The sequence below is a fragment of the Equus przewalskii genome, chromosome 2, assembly GCF_037783145.1.
Source record: "Equus przewalskii isolate Varuska chromosome 2, EquPr2, whole genome shotgun sequence".
NCBI classification, from domain to species: Eukaryota; Metazoa; Chordata; class Mammalia; order Perissodactyla; family Equidae; genus Equus; species Equus przewalskii.
In genome coordinates this window covers 53,575,622-53,592,359 of record NC_091832.1, presented here as the reverse complement: position 1 = coordinate 53,592,359, position 16,738 = coordinate 53,575,622, and the positions used below count along the sequence as shown (strand labels likewise).

At 37.2% G+C, this 16,738-nt stretch overlaps 2 long non-coding RNA genes across 4 annotated transcripts in view; one reads left to right on the top strand and one right to left on the bottom strand.

Annotated features, from left to right (window-relative positions):
- The window catches only part of LOC139081424 (uncharacterized), a 36,604-nt gene extending 32,033 nt beyond the window's left edge, over nt 1-4,571 (bottom strand). For both annotated transcript variants that reach the window (XR_011536517.1, XR_011536518.1), the window contains exons 1-2: nt 4,462-4,571; nt 2,412-2,585 (exon numbers count right to left, since the gene is read on the bottom strand). This is a non-coding gene — a long non-coding RNA (uncharacterized lncRNA). The remainder of the gene's footprint in view (nt 1-2,411; nt 2,586-4,461) is intronic.
- Nucleotides 4,572-10,799: 6,228 nt separating this feature from the next.
- The window catches only part of LOC139081418 (uncharacterized), a 32,080-nt gene continuing 26,141 nt past the window's right edge, over nt 10,800-16,738 (top strand). The window contains exons 1-2 of one of the 2 annotated variants that reach the window (XR_011536512.1): nt 10,819-10,907; nt 15,212-15,265. This is a non-coding gene — a long non-coding RNA (uncharacterized lncRNA). Of the gene's footprint in view, nt 10,908-15,211; nt 15,266-16,738 lie in introns of both variants that reach the window. The other variant, XR_011536513.1, reaches the window with a different exon arrangement.

Sequence of the window (16,738 nt, the reverse complement as noted above, 5' to 3'; positions counted from 1 at the left end):
GAGAAAAGGGAACTCTCATACATTGCTAGTGGGAATGTAAACTGGCAGAGCCACTGTGGAAAACAGTATGGAGATTCCTCAAACATTAATAATAGAATTACCCTATGATCCAGCTATTCCGCTTCTAGGTATTTATCCAAAGAATACAAAAACACTAATTTGAAAAGATATATGCACCCTAATGTTCATTGCAGCATTATTCACAATAGCTAAGGCTTGGAAACAACCTAACTGCCCATCAATGGATGAGTGGACAAAGAAGATGTGGTATATATATATATATATATATATATACACACACATATATATACATACAATGGAATACTACTCAGCCATAAAGAAAAAGAAATCTTGCTATTTGTGGCAACATGGATGGACCTTAAGGGCATTAGTGTAAGCTAAATAAGTCAGACAGGGAAAGCCAAATACCATATGATTTCACTCATATGTGGAAAAGCAAAAAACAACAAGGACAAACAAACATATAGAGACAGTGAATAGACTGGTGGTTACCAGAGGGGAAGGAGGCAGGGGCAAGAGTGAAAAGGGTAAAGGGGTATGTGTGTACGGTGACAGATGGCAATTAGATTTTGGGTGGTGAACAGGATATAGTCTACACAGAAATAAAAATATAATAATGTACACCTGAAATTTATATAATGTTATAAACCAATTTTACCTCAATAAAAAATTAATTAAAAAAGTAAAAATCCTCAAATGGCTAAAAGGTGAAAGTTTTCATACAAGGTGTTGACTTTAAACAAATAGATTGCTAGTTATTTCTTCAGCAAAAAATGGGCTTATCTGGGATCAGCAAAGAACTGCAATTTGGGATGTGCATGCTATGTTGAACCATAGGCAAATCCAGAGAGACAAAGGGTGGGGCTTGCTTCTATAGAGCAAAAGGAGGAGTAGGGAGGGGCTGTTCTAAACAAAAGTTCATTAGAGGAAAGTAAGTTCAGGGTGCTGATGGCTTCTCATTGGCTGGACTGTTGCCAGGCAGGGAGAGAAACCTTCCTTCAGGAATAAAGTAGCTGCATTTTCTTCCAGAGATGCATGTGTACATCTCTTCCTGTTTGGAGTAACTGACGACGTGTGAGAGCTCCCCCTAAGGCCTTCCCAACTCCAATTTTGAGATTTCTTTTATTAACTTCCACATTTTCCCTTTTTGATCAAGATCTTTCTCTGAAAGCATTGCTGATCAAGAGTCAGCTCTCTGTGCATAATGGTTTTGTCCCTCAGTGCCAGTTAGGACCTTTCCTGGTTGTTGTGTCCCACATTGGAAGAAAAGTGCATAGTGTTTGAAAACCATTTAGGTCACATATGAGTAGCAAGGAAAGTTAGGAGAGGGAACTCTCAGGCTCTTGCCATGTAAACTCTATTTCTCCAAGGCTTTCTACTACCCAAGAGGCATTGTTCCATGTTCAACAGGAGGTGTTTGCCACTGCGCAGACACCTCCTTGCTCAGCAAGTAGATAATCAAGGGCTATATACAGTTATCCAAAACTACCTTGATCATTAAGTGATCATTTAAGCTGAAATTTCTTTGGCTGTGGAATTGGCCAACTCTTCTGGTGTGAAGGAGAGATTCCTGATCACTTGTTCATTGGTACTCACTCCAATCCAAGGGACGAGAGCTCTTCCCACGGAGGCAAACCCAGAAACACGCACACCTCCTGGAAGTTCTCATTTTAAAACATTTATAGAAGTTCAATGGGACTGACCAATAAGAGGCCTCTGTTTGGTTATGTAGAGAGAGTAGGACAGTGAATACAGCAAAGACACACTGCCCTTGTATTCTCCAGCTGTCAAGGCAATGAGTTGCCCAAGCATAAAGGTCATTACCAAAACTTCCATATATGAAGGTGTAACCAGGGGGTGTACATGAGGCTTCTGCATAAGTCGGGGTATCTATGGACTTATTCATTGTCACAGAGACATTAACATTATCTAACAAAGGCTCAGATATTATGTTACATACTGAGAGGTTGCCTAAATATATGGATATGTCAAGAAATTTACAGATGGCCGGGGTTACACAAGTGGCCCCACAGAATTTTTCATACACTTATTCAAAAGATCTTATTTTCCCTCCCCAGCTGGATTAAATTGAAAGAAGGTACAAGTTTAGGTGGTCTTAGCACCTTGACTCTATAACAAGGGCCTGTGGAACAATTTAAACAGACAGCATTTGGAAGCCCATTGAAATTGCTTATAAAGTGAACTATAGGGTCTTTACTGTCTAGGACATACTGAGCTTTCTGATGGCAAATCTAGCAATCAGAGAGGTTTCCCCCTTTTAAAAGAGGTTGGGGAATGTAGACGAGAGCATTGTTCTACCAAGAAAGAGAGGGAGAAAATAAAGTAAAAAGCAACAGTGAGAAAAGGGTATACAGGCCTGGTCCAGTCACCTTGGGAAAGCTTTCTGCCTCAGGTGTGGCTGCTTCTCTTCCTAGTCAATTTGATTTGGATGTCTCCAGCTTTGTTCAGGACCATACGTCAGGTGGAGCCTTCTTTAGCTGTGAGATGTGTACCAAAGGCTTGAGTCACTGAAGTTTGGCTGCCATCCGGGGAGTGAGGAGGACCTAGTATAGTACTTGGGAGATTTCAAGGGCATTAAAAATGGGAAACATTAGTTTGGAGAGTCATCGCCAGACATTAAGGAAACTGGAAGAATTTAGAATCCAGTCCAGCTTGAAGGTATATAACAAAACCTTAAAAACAATTAATAGGGCTAGAATTTATTTTCTACAAAGGTGCAAACATAATTTCTCTCTCCACAATTACCCCCAATTTTATTAAATATAATCATAGTAAATTAATTTGCTTCTACTAAATTTGGCCAGATTATTTACATAAATGCAGCAAGAATAGTGATTGACCATGTAAGCTCTTTCTTTTTTGAGCTAACATCTGCCACCAATCCTCCTCTTTTTTTGCTGAGGAAGATTGGCTCTAACTTCTATGCCCACCTTCCTCTATTTTATATTTGGAATGCCTGCCACAGCATGGCGTGATAAACACTGTGTAGGTACACGTCTGGAATCTGAACTGGTGAACCCCAGGCCACCGAAGTGGAGCACAAGAACTTAATTGCTGCACCACCAGGCTGGCCCTTCTTTTTTTTCTTTTAAGATTGCTTTGCTGGAAGCTTGTAAGCAAGGTACTAGGCCAATTTTCCAAGAAATTCCTTAAAGTTTTCTGGTCATATCTGAGTCTAGGTATATCTTTCTCAAATATGATATTTTAATCAAAGCTTTGGTAATATTAGCCAATATTTCCAATTGTACCCTGTTATAAGGAGAACAGATTATGATCGAATTCATGTGAATACATATATTGTCATGAAAGTAATACTTAAGAGTTTCCAAATTCTGGACAGATTAGGTAGGGAGTAAAAGATAAATTCAGTCTTTGGTCTTTGTTGCTTTACCAAATTGCTGTAAAATATAGATAGCTTAAAGGAGAGGAGAAAAAGGGGTCTTTTACATTTGAAAAACAAAACATTAAAGCAATTAATTTTCCATTAGAGTTTAGAAATTCTTATTCAGTTCAGTGTTATAATCTTAAAGTTATCAAAAGCATGTATTCCAGAGTACCTGTCAAAGTTTTTTCCATAGATCGCTTTGAAGATAAAACGTTTGTAAAAGCATCAGAGTAAAAGAATCGATTTACAAAGAAATTTGATTATTTTTGTGACATACTTTTTTAGATAGTAACTAGAATTACAAATGATAACATTATATCTACTTGACCAAAGTAACAATAAAAGATTTGAAAGACAAATACAGAAAGTTACATGGTCATAAGCAAAACTTAACTCTTTTAATACCAAGAAGATTCAGTATTGTATCCAGATTCCGTTTCTGGCAGAAAGACTAAGTTAAGGTCATTTGCTCAGATGGCCAAAGTTTTTCTACTAAAGATGTTTTTATTGGCATGCTATAAGGATGCTTTTGGAGCTGTTTTTGGAGTCAGTTTGTCTTTTAGAAGCTTCTGTGTACCAATCAAAAATCGCATTCCACTGTCTGCCAAGAAGTTTGAAATTCCCTCTTTTAAGGATGCCCCTTCAGGTGGACGTATTCAAAACAGAGGTCCTCCAGACGGCCACTAAAATCCCAAATTATCTAAAAGTTCAGCCATTTTTCCGGAAAGGCACAAGATCCTGGCCCATAAGCCAGGTGGAACCTATTTTGTCCTAAAATGTTTTAATTCCAAGGGGCCCTGTTTTCCAACAGCTGTTCCAAAACACCAAGAATCACATGTTTCTCCCTCTTTGAACAGGATGGGTGATTTACCAAGAAGCTTCAACAAACAACAGGAATAGAAAGCAAGTTACCTCAGAAACAGAAAGGACTTTTGTGGTATACTTGTCTTGTATCAGAAGCCTAGGGTAACTGCTATTTGAATTTTTCCTTTTAGCTGTTTATTTGCTCCAGTTAACATAGAAATAGTACTTACGGCTTTAACATTCGAACACTCAGAGGGTCTGATTTTCAAGAGGCAGGTTTTCACAGAGGGGAAAAGAGAACAGTGATGTGGGGGAAGAGCCTGGGCGCAAGATGGCTGAGGGGGCGGAGCCTGAGACAAAGGAGTCTGGGAAGACAAACAAGATGGCGGATAAGGCAAAGAAGAAGGAACCGGGAAACACCAGGCTTCAGAAGCCCTTTTCTGTTTTTTAGTTGTATTAATTAATTTAGACATGATATCTTGAGGCAATTTTAATGAGGTGAATTTAGAGTTTTGTGCACATTTAGAAGGGTACGGGTACCAATTAAAATAAATATACCACTCGTTTTGCTTAATTTTAGAGCCATGGTCTTCTAATTTGGTTTTAAGGGAAGCTAGTTTGGGGAGATCAAAAGTTCCTCACAATGGCCGTTGTGACTCCAAAGTCCTTTTGGTCAGTTTGGCCCACTTAATTAAAAATGCACATGTAGGGGGCCCAGAGTTCCTAAAAGTGAGCCCTCCTAGGGTCCATCTGGAAAGTAGGGTTTCCCTCAGAACATTTAGATGACTGGGATCCCATTTCTCAGAAGTTCTTCTCTAGAGTAAAAGAATAATTTTCAAATAACCTAAACAGCTTAAGTAGCTTAAACAGCTTGCAGCTTAAATATCTTGAACAGCTCAAACAGCCTGCAGGCTTAATACCAACATAATTCTAAGGGAACAGCCTAATCCTGAAGGAGTCAGGCCAGAGGCTAAACAGGCACCGTTCTGATAGAACAGCCCAGTTCCAAAGGAATCGGGCTGTCGGCTGAATGATACAGTACCAACCAGTGAAACAGTCTGATTCCAGATGAATCTGACTGAAAGCTGAGCAGCCAGTTTCAATGGAATAGCCTGATTCAAAGAGTCAGGTCAAAGTGCCAACTGAGTACTTGCAGCCAAAACAAGGCCTAAACCAGAAAAGAATAAAGTCTCAAAATAGATCCCGAGTAGAGTCTGGAAATGTTCCAAATGCAAAGAGAGCAGAAGCCCAGATCCAGGAGAAAGACTTACCCTAAAATCCAGGGTCAGCAAGAAAAGCAGCGAGCTCAATGGACTCTGTTGTGGGTACTGCCCATGTTTGCTCACCAGCCTTAAAGTTATCAGGGGTCTTCTCTGGATCCCCGTTGGGGATTTAAACAAATAGACATCCAGTTATTTCAGCAAAAGTGGGTTTATTTGGGATCAGCAAAGAACTGCAATTTGAGTTGTGCATGCTAGGCCATCCAGACTCCAATTTAGTGGAGGTTGCTTTTATTAATTTCCACAAAAGACTGAGGATGCAATCTACAGATAATTAGCATTCACAACAAAGAATGAAAAAAACCACAGGTAGCAGTAATGGTAGATAAATAGATAACATAGGAAACACTCGAGGGGCCTGCCCAGTGGCACAGCAGTTAAGTTTGCACATTCCGCTTCAGTGGCCCAGGGTTCAGATCCTGGGTGCAGACATGGCACCACTTGGCAAACCATGCTGTGGTAGGCATCCCACATATAAAGTAGAGGAAGATGGGCATGGATGTTAGCTCAGGGCCAGCCTTCCTCAGCAAAAAGAGGAGGATTGGCAGCAGATGTTAGCTCAGGGCTAATCTTCCTAAAAAAGAAAAGAAAAGAAAAGACTCTTGAATTGAACAAAATTGCAATTTGTGGAAAAAAGGATCCATTGAATAAAAAAGTTGAAAGCAAACTCATATCTTCATAATAAAATAACTCAAAAGTGCACCTCAAGTGCACATGGAAAATACTAATTCCCAGGCCCAGTCTTAGCTAGTATGATTCAGTAGGTTTGGATGGGACCAAGGAGTCTGAATTTGCAGCCAAAGCCCAGTGTGATTCCTATCATCAGGTAAGTTTTGGAAACGCTAATCTAGTAAAGAAGAGAATACCAAGCAAGCAACTAAGTAATAAATGCAGTAGGTCTAAAATCCAAGAAAATAGCACCAAAAGCAAAAAAGTATAGGAAAAATATGTTTTTTCTTCCTTTTACATAGACAACAGTTAATATTTTTCCATTACTGACACTAATTATTAGAGAAATAAGTTTCTAGTGTAGTTTAAAAGTTTGAGCTAACCACACATGAAATGAAAAAATAGAAATAACTTCCAAAAATTAGAGAAAACCAAACAAAATAAGGAACCTTAGCTCAAAGAGTGAAAGATAGAAAAAGATAAAACATAATGGAAGAAAAAAGACCAAACATAAGTTATGATGAAGCATTTAATCAAGATAAGTACTCTGATTATCCCTATAGACTGGATAACAAAAGCAAAGAGCAACTCTGTTGTTCAATACACACTCTTCTAAAATAAGGTGAAATGGAATTTTTATCAGTAAAATGATGGAAGGAATATTTTGGATCAAGAATAATTTACAAAATACTAAGGCAAAGTACACACAACATTAAGTGACAGATGAAGGATTCCAGAGCAAACACTTTAAATGAGAAGACGAAGACCATTTATAAATTAAATAAATGACATCTCTCTTGGAAATGAAGTATTGGTCTTTTGGAAAGACTAATTAGAGTAAACTTTTATAATCTGTTTTCAAAAGAGATAGAGAAAAAACTCCACAAAGTTATGAATAAAAAAGAGCATATGGGCATTAGCTCCATGGTGTAGTGGTTAAGTTTGGCACACTCTGCTTCGGTGCCCCAGGTTTGTGGGTTTGGATCCTGGGCATGGACCTACACCACTTGTCAGCCATGCTGTGGCAGTGACTCACATATCAAGTGGAGGAAGACTGGCATGGATGTTAGCTCAGGGCTAATCTTCCTCAAGCAAAAGAAGAGGAAGATTGGCAAGAAATGTTAGCTCAGGGCTAATCTTTAGGGGGAAAAAATAGCATATAACTAATGAAACAAAAGGATTTTTTAATAAATAATCTAATATGTAGAACTCTGTGAGAATAAATTTTATTTCACTTGAAATCTTGAAAGAAGAAATGTACAATTGTCTCAGAAAAATGTGATTTCAATTGGATTAAGAAAAAATAGAAGATAAGAATTGACTGTGGATATAGCAGAAATGGGATTTTTTTGTCAAAAAAATTACTTCTGAATTTTTGTTGTCATCCCAACTGATAATTCAAGATCCAGTTTTACTTTGAACTTCCAAGATGATCTAATGTCAATCACAAATAAATTTTGTCATGTTAGAAGAAAAAAAGATGAAAAGATTTCCAATTCATATAAAACTTTGCATATTCCTGAAAACTATACCTGATGATGATAGAGAGAGACTTATTTAAGAATATAGATCCCCAAATTCTGAACTAAATACTATAAAAACTGACTGCAGTACTATTAAAAGGCCGTGACCAAGGACATAATATGACCATTACCAAAATATCGAAAAATAAAAGGAAGGAAGAGAGGAGAAAAGAAGACAGGAAGGGAAAAAAGAAGGAAAGGAGGGAGAGAAGGACTCAGGCAGGGAAAGAGGAAGTGAGAAAATATTCATAAAAGAATATTTGGCTTCCTTAGTAATCAAAGAATGCAGATTAATGGTTTTTGTTATTATGACTATGATCCTGATCACTATTATTTGTAGTAGTGATAAGTATATGGGGAAATAAGTGTTCATTTATGAGCAAAAATTCTCATAAATTTTCCAAAATTTTGTGAAAGTTCTCCTGCTAATTCTAATAAAAAACTTTAGTCATAGGAAATCATCAAAGATGTCCACAAAGATATATGTACAAGAATATTTATTATATTCTTATTTATAACAGCAAAATTGAAAACTACTTAATATCCAACAATTAAAGTTTTTTAAATATATGATAGTATATCCATAATGTGGAATTTGGGGATCATTCCTAAGGATTTGGTGAAATAATCTTGATATAACATGAAAAGCGCTATCAACAGTATATAGTAAGATACTAATGTTTTTAAATATATAAAATATACATTTAAAACTATTATGCCAGAATAGCCAACACAATATTGAAGGAGAAAGACAAAGTTGGAGAATTGACACTACCCAACTTCAAGTCTTACTATAAACCTAAGTAATCAGGATAGTGTGATATTGGTAAAAAAATAGACAAATAGATCAATGGAACAGAATAGAGAGCCCAGAAATAGACCTACATAAATATAGTTAACTGATCTTTGACAAAGGAGCGTGCATAGGCAACACAATGAAACAAAGATAGCAAAAGGTACTGGAACAACTAGACATCCATTTCCAAAAAAATGAATCTGGACATAGACCTTACACTCTTCATAAAAATTAACTCAAAATAAGTGTTATTTCAGGGAATAGATGTGATAGACATTCTATAATGCATTTAGAGAAGTGCTTAAAAATATGTGTAATAAAGATCGTTATGAGAGTGAAAAAAAAATTAACTTACAGTGGATCACAAATCTAAGTGTAAAATGTAAATCTACAAGGCTCCTAGAAGGTAACATAGGAGAAAAGCTAGATGACCTTGGGTATGATGATGACTTTTTAGATACAGCACCAAGGCCTCAACCCGTGATAGAAATAATTAATAAGCTGGAATTTATTAAAATTAAAAACTTCTGCTTTGGGATAAATAATGTCAAGAGATTAAGAAGACAAGTCACAGACTAGGAGAAAATATTTGCAAAAGACACATATGATAAAGGCCTGTTATCTAAAATATACAAAGAACCCTTAAAACTCAACCATAAGAAAACAAAACAATTCAGTTTAAAAATGGGCCAAATATCTTAACAGACACCTCAGAAAAGAAGAGGTAGAGGTGGAAAATAAGCATATGAAGAGATGCTGCAGATCACATCTCATTAGGGAAATGCAAATTAAAACAACAATGTGATGCCATTATGCATCTCTTAGAATGGCCAAAATCTGGAACACTGACACCACCAGATGCTGACAAGGTTCTAGAGTAAACGGGACTCTCATTCATTGCTGGTGGGAATGCAAAATGGTACACATGCTTTGGAAAACAGTTTAGTGGTTTCTTACAAAACTATACATACTCTTATAGGATCCAACAATCGCACTTTTTGGTATTTACCTGAAGAAGTTGAAACTTAGGTCCATATGAAACCTGCACACAGATGTTTATAGCAGCTTTATTCATAATTGCCAAAAACTTGGAAGCAACCAAGATGTCCTTCAGTAGGTGAATAAGTAAATGAACAAGGGTCCATCCAGACAATGGAACATTATTCAGTATAAAAAGAAATGAGGTATCAAGCATGAAAAGACAAGGAGGAAGCTTAAATATATATTACTAAGTGAAAGAAGCCAATCTGAAAAGTCTACATACAATGCGATTCCAACTATATGACATTATGAATAAGGCATTATAAACAGATCAGTGGTTGCCAGGGGTTGGGACGTGGGAAGGATAAACAGGTGAGGCACAGAGGATTTTTAGGGCAGTGAGAGTACTCTGTAGGATACCAAAATGATGGACACAGTTGTCAAAACCCATAGAATGTACAACACCAAGAGTGAACCCCTATGTAACTATAGACTTTGGGTGATTATGATGTCAATGTAGGTTCATCAGTTTTAACAAATGTACCACTCTGTTATGGGATGTGGATAATGGGGAAGACTATGCATGTGTGGGAGTGGAATATATATGGGAAGTCTCTATACTTTCTCTTCAATTTTTCTATGAATCTATAACTGCTCTAAAAAAAGTATTAAAAAATATTATGCATATGTGTGCATAGATAGATTAGACAGATAAGTAGATGGATGGAAAGGTAGATCAATTTGCATAAAGGAATTTATGATAAATAAATGTCTATTGCATTAACAGTGTTTATAATTTTGGATTTGGAGATTAAAAGCATTTGGCTTTTTTTATATAGCTTTGTATTTTTCACAGTTTGTACAAAGATCGGCTCATGATTAGGGCAAAAAATGATATCTTTAGATGCACAATTTTGCCAAAATAAAAACTACGTAAGGTAAGTTTGAGGCTATCTGAGTTTTGGGCCTCTTCCTGGAGATCCAGAAATACCCAATTAAAGGCACTGTCTTAGGAAAGAATGTAATTCTATTGCTTTGTAGCTATCTGAATTGTGCTTATTGTTTCTTACCAATTCATTTCAAGTCTCACGCCCCGTAACTCAGAGCAGGCTGATTCAGAGGAGACTTGCTCTGTGTTGAAGAAGGCTTTGGAATGCAGTGCTTTCATTTTCAAAGAACTTAGCATCATTCCTTAACTAATTGTTTCTGGTTAGCTCCAACTTACTGTTGCTATTTTAACTGTTCCAAGAAAACCATTAGAGGGTTTTAGCTAGAGTGTGTCTATGAATATTCATAGACAGTCAGCTTCTGTATCAGAAACCACACCCACATCTCTGCAGTATCTGCAGCATGAGTAAGGGCGTCCTCTGGGACTCATAGAGCAACATGAAAACTTGACACCAGGCTGCCTGCAGAATGCACATAAGGTCTGCTTTGCGGTATTGACTTTTATAGAAAGGCCTTTCTGATTTACTTTTTTGTAACATGGAAATGTTTTAAACCTTCTATTATCTGTTTTGCATGATTTGCCTAATCATAAAACCCACATAAAATGAAAATTGCCATTTTCTGAAATCAGAGATTGATATGTAGCTTTAAAAAGAGTACATATACTATTCCTGTATTATTTGGGTATGAACAATGAAGCAACATTTTGTATATATGCATGGTAGTGAATATAGAAAGGTAAATATATAGACAAATATGATGGTTTACGTTAAGAATCTCAGTGAGGCTCATTTTGAATTTGATATATGAATATGGGGGCATATATAAGTGAGTTGATGTATGGCTAAATACTGGCAACATACCTAAGATCACATAGCTAGCTAGCTAAATCCATTATATATGCTTTATTTGTATGCATCATTTATGTATGTCTATACTGTATAATACAAAGGTCAACTGGAACTATCCATCACTGTGGGCAGTAGGGAGCCCTCCACACAATTCTTTTGGTCAGTTCTTGTGGCCTAGTCTCTTAGGGACTCTTGTATTATACACATTGTCTTTTCATTGTACCATGCAGGCAAAGGTGGAAATGAGTAGCTCTTTGAGAACTGACACCACCCTCATCCCTCAAGCCAGTGAATCCACTGGCATAAAGAGATCAATGAACGGTGGGCTTCCTGAAGTTTTCATTTGGGGACAAGCACTTAAAGCTAAACGCAAAACTTCAAATCCCTTCCCAGCATTTCCCTCCTGATGTGCCTGCGGGGTTTATCTGATCTTGTTAGGCACCTAGCTTTCTTTTTTGTTTTCTTTCCCCCTATTTTTTTCTACAGAACTCCAGTTCTTCTCCTTTGATTAGCAGAGTAATTCAGCAAATTTGCATATCCTAAATTTGCTTATCCAAACCTATCAATGTACTCTCAAAACAAGGCTTTTCTCATTAACATAATACACCTTCTTTAACAACAGTTGGGATTATGTAACATAAAACATGTTTTTTATTGGATTCGCAATGCTTTTTCTTAAGCATTAGTGTAACCAGGGCTCCATTTTCAATTGCCTTCTCACATGGTGGTCTTCCTGTATACTCTTTCCTTCTCCAGTGTTTCAGAGTCCCATTTCTACTACAGTGATTTCAAATTGCTGTCTCAACTTCCACCTCCTCCTGTGCTGTAAACCCACACACAGATCACATAGATCTGCATACTGGACCTCTAGGTTTGAAGGCCCTCGAGCACCTTAAATTCAACACATTCAAAGCCAATCTCACTATATCCCACAAGCAAACTGGTACTTCTTATTTGCTCCTTCTATTGTTAATACCACAACTATCTTCACAAATCTGGGAGCCATTATTAAGATCTACTTTTTCCTTATGATTAACATTGGATTACTAAGGGAAATTTGTCTCCTTTAAAATCTATACTTCCCTCTCCAGTCCCATTAGCCCTCCTTGGGATCTTCATTATGTTTTCTGCTAGGCTCTGGAAACTACCAAATGAGTTTACTTTGCATTTCATTTGTTCCTGTTCCAATCCATCCTCTTCAACTTGTGTCAGAGAAATCTTTCTAAACTACAAGTCTGACTTTCACTCTCCTCCCCTCTTCAAAGGTGAAGCTCAAGTACAAGAAGTATTCAAGTACAATGCCCTTCACAGTCTGGCTCCACGTGACCTCCAGCCTTAGCTATTTCCATTCCCCTCCAGACTCCCAATGCTGGGTCTGGCCTCTTCCTACATTTCTCAGTGAACTGTCACATTTGATATTTTATATTTCTGTACCTGTTTAAGTCTTGTTGCTTTTGCCTTGAAAGACCTTCTCCAATCTTTTTTTTTTCTTACTGGTAAATGCCTACCTTTCTTTCAAGACTCAAACCAAAAGAATCTTCCTCTGAGAAGCCTTCCTTTTCTCCCCTGTTAAGCACCAATTACTTCCCCAATCCTGTGTTTCCATAGCACTTTCTTCATCCCTCTATTAAAGCATTTGCTATATTACATTGTAATTATTAACTTATGCTTTGCTCCCCCCACTTGGAGCGGAAGCTTCCAAGTCAGGATTGAATCATATTCAAATTTACTTCCTCCATGTTAGCACAGTGCCTAGAGCAAGGTCCCTGGATGCATGTTGTTGAATTCAAATGGATAATTCTTATTTAATTCTTGTTATTTGAAAAGAGGGACTTCAGATGGGTTCTTGAGATGACCTTTTATGTGACAAAGACTCTCCTTGACCAAACTTTAGTCAACCTCCTCTGAGCCCTTTTTTTGACTAGGCCTCATCCTTGGGCCCTGTCTTTGGCCTCCCTAGTTCAGGTTTAGCAAGAATCCTGTTAAATCACTTTAGTGAAAATCCCTCCATCCTTGATAATTGATCATCCTTGATATCTGATCAAATTCCTCATCTGCTATCTTTGGTGTATAAGCCCTTGGCCTGTCTTCAGCAAGAAATCCTGTTAAGTCTGTTTAGCAAGAATCTCCCTATCTTTTATAGTAATTTTCATAGTAATTTCCATACGAAATTTCATAGTAATTTTCCATACATTAACCCCTTCACTCTGCTAATTGACTATAAATTCCAAGCTGTCTTTTTGTATTCAGAATTGAGCCCAATCTCTCTCCCCTATTGCCAAAGCCTTGACACCTATTTCAATAGTCCTGAATAATGTCTTCCTTATTATTTTAACAAGTGCCAGAATAAATTTTTCGTTAACACATGCCATGTTGTTTCTTATGAGGATGCCACCCTCTGCACATAAATGAGGATCTCTGAGATGTATGCTGATCCTTCCAGACCACTGTTTTTTCTACATGACTGAGAACAATTAAATATGTTCTTCCGAACCTACATGATGGTTACCTCATATCCAGAGAGTAACTTACTCATATGTCAGAATTTGACTGTCTATATTCAGGGTAGTAGATCAAATTTTAATACCTTGTTAGCACATATACATGTTCATGTTTAAACAAGTGAAGGACTGGTTTTATAAAGAATGCAAAAGAACACGTGCATCTAAATGATATTGACCACTGAGATTCTCTAAATGAGATAAAAATGCTAAAGAAAGAATATCACCCAATGTTTAAGTAATTCTAAGCATTCATTTTATGCTACTTCCCCCATCAATATGATATCCTTAAGCAGCTGTACACTTATTCCAATGATACTAACACTGATCGAATGCCAGAAGTCTCTTCTGGGAACATATAAATTACAATATTTCTAGGATCAACCATAATACTTCACAATTATGCTTTGTTTCTTTAAATATTAAAATATTTTGTGCCTACCTCAATTCAAATATTAAAATATTACTTTTCCTGGGTACTTTCTTAAATATTTTTTCAGCACCTACTGCTATGTGCTGAGAATACAGAAGAAAATGCAGACCAAGTTCTTGCCCTCATGGAGTTTATTTTGTCGTGCAAGAAAATGACAATAAACAAGAAAATATAAAGTCTGCCAGATGGTGGTAAAAAATGTGGAGAAAAATATAGCAATGTAAAAGAGATGGGATTTGTGTAGAGGATATTATTTTATATGGAGTGATCTGATAAGGCCTCTAAAAAGGTAGTAACAGAGGAAAAATCTAGAGAAACAGAGAGACACACACACTTAAAGAGAGAGAGAGAGGAAGGGAGAGAGTGAGAGCGGGAGTTAGCTGGAGGAAAATCATCCCAGGCAGAGGAGACACCCAGTGCATAGCTGAGGTGGGAGAGCTGGATGTATTGAAGGAGCAGAGGGGGTGGGAGACAGGTGGTGGTGGAGCCAAATCATTGTAAAACCTCTGGCTTTTATTTTGAGTGAGGCCTTGGAGGAGAGGAGTGACATAACTGACTGACTTTTTAAAAGCAATCACTCAGATTGTTGTGTGAACAATAGTCTGTGTGAGAACAAAGGCGTAAGCAAGGAGAGTGGTTAGGAGGTTATTGCAATAATCCAGGGGAAAGGTGACAGCAATTTTGACCAGTGTGTAGCAAAAAAAGCAATGAAAGAGGGTGGATTGTGGATATACTTTTTGATAAGCCTGCAGGATTTGCTGGTAGATTCACAGTTGGGTGAAAAGAAAAAAAGGAAACAAGGACGACTCCATGGTGTTTTGTCTTAACAACATAAAGAATAAGATTTTCATTTACTAAGATGGGAGGAGTGGTGATTTTGGAAGGTAGAAATTGTGCGGTGAGGATGTCAAAAGTTTCGCTGTTAAATGTTTTAAAGATCTATAATTGTCACTGTGTCTTAGAAAAAGAATCAGTTGCATTTTTTTTTTCTTGCCAAGGTAGCAGGAGACAATGTCACAGATGTGCCTCTGCAGCGGTCACACACCTAGAAGGTGAGACACTGCAATGTCAAGTGAGCTACTTGCCTTGAAGCCAGGTGGTTGGAAGATGGAAGTTAATTTTCCCAATGTCACAGACAGCCTATCTACATTTCACAAAGATAAGAGCCATATTCTAATTAGATAATTAAGCCTCAAGGCAGTTTGGCTTGAATAGAACTCTACCCAGAGAAAGCCTGCATCTTTCTCCCTAAGATTAAAGCACAGGCTGCTTTCTCAGCTCCTGGGATTCTTCAACATATGGAAGCACCACTTCTAGCCAAGAGGCTTTCTGTGCTTGCTTATAAAGGGTGCTAATATTGCCTCAAAAGTAAGACGTCATCAAGGTAGTCTTTCCTTAAAATGATAGGCAAATCTGGAAACTGAAGTAACATTTACATCTTTCAGAACTCTTGAATGTATAGTTTTTAATTAGAAGTCCTTGCATGCAAAAACTCTATGAAGTACGTCGGATTGGCACAGTTATTATCATTGACGGCTTTGAAATCCAAAGTCCAAAAAAAAGAAAAGAAGAAACTAAATTCTAGAGGTAGCAAGTACCACAACGTTGCAAAGGTGATTGTATCGGAGCTGAGATGAAGAACAAGGTGTCTTAACTTGTAGTGCAGTATTCCTTACAACATAGCACACAAATATAATCACTGAGCATTTAACTCTGCATTTCTTAGTCTCTTATGCAGGTTTTCTTTTGGAACCAACAGAAATTCCCGCAGTGTAGTTATGTATGAGTGTTGCTGGGAAATAATTCAGAGGAGGCTATTGGCAAGTTGAGGAGGGACTAGCTTTTATTGAGTGATCATAAAATATCTTATATAAGCAATTGGAGACTATCCAGTTCTTTCTGGTTGCAGAGAAACTCGTCCTCTAACTCCTGGAAACAGGAATTTGAGACAACCAGTGATGCTCAAGCAAATAGCATTACCTCATCAAAAGAGTGTTTCATTGGCTGTTCAGTTTCCAAGTAGCTTTAAGATAATTTCTAATACTTTAACCCTTGTATTTATAAATCCTACATAATGCAGTGTTAGAGCTAACTCTTGATACCAAACACATTCTGTGTGATATACATATAACATATGGTTGGATTAAAGAAGAAAGTGCCACTTATTTCCATTCAAAACAAATTACAATATCAATAGACAATTTAATATAAAAAAAGAAACCTTAGTTTTCTTTTTGCTGAATCATAACATCTCTATTTGAGTGCTAGAAAAATATCAGTCCTTGAAAAAAAAAAAAAGCAAAGAATATCATAAACTGTTGTTCCCCACCCTGTGGCTTCAGAAATATCCAACGTTTTCCACGGATTATACCTGCTCACTCATTTGTCTTTGGCAAGTTGGGGGTTAGTGTTGGATTTAGGTGCTGGAGAGGGGAGTAGAAATCTCTGTATGTGGGGAAAAAATGATGAATACGCCTAAGGGATAGGAACAGCATTAAAGGAATCCAGGATCCATTGTTCCAAAT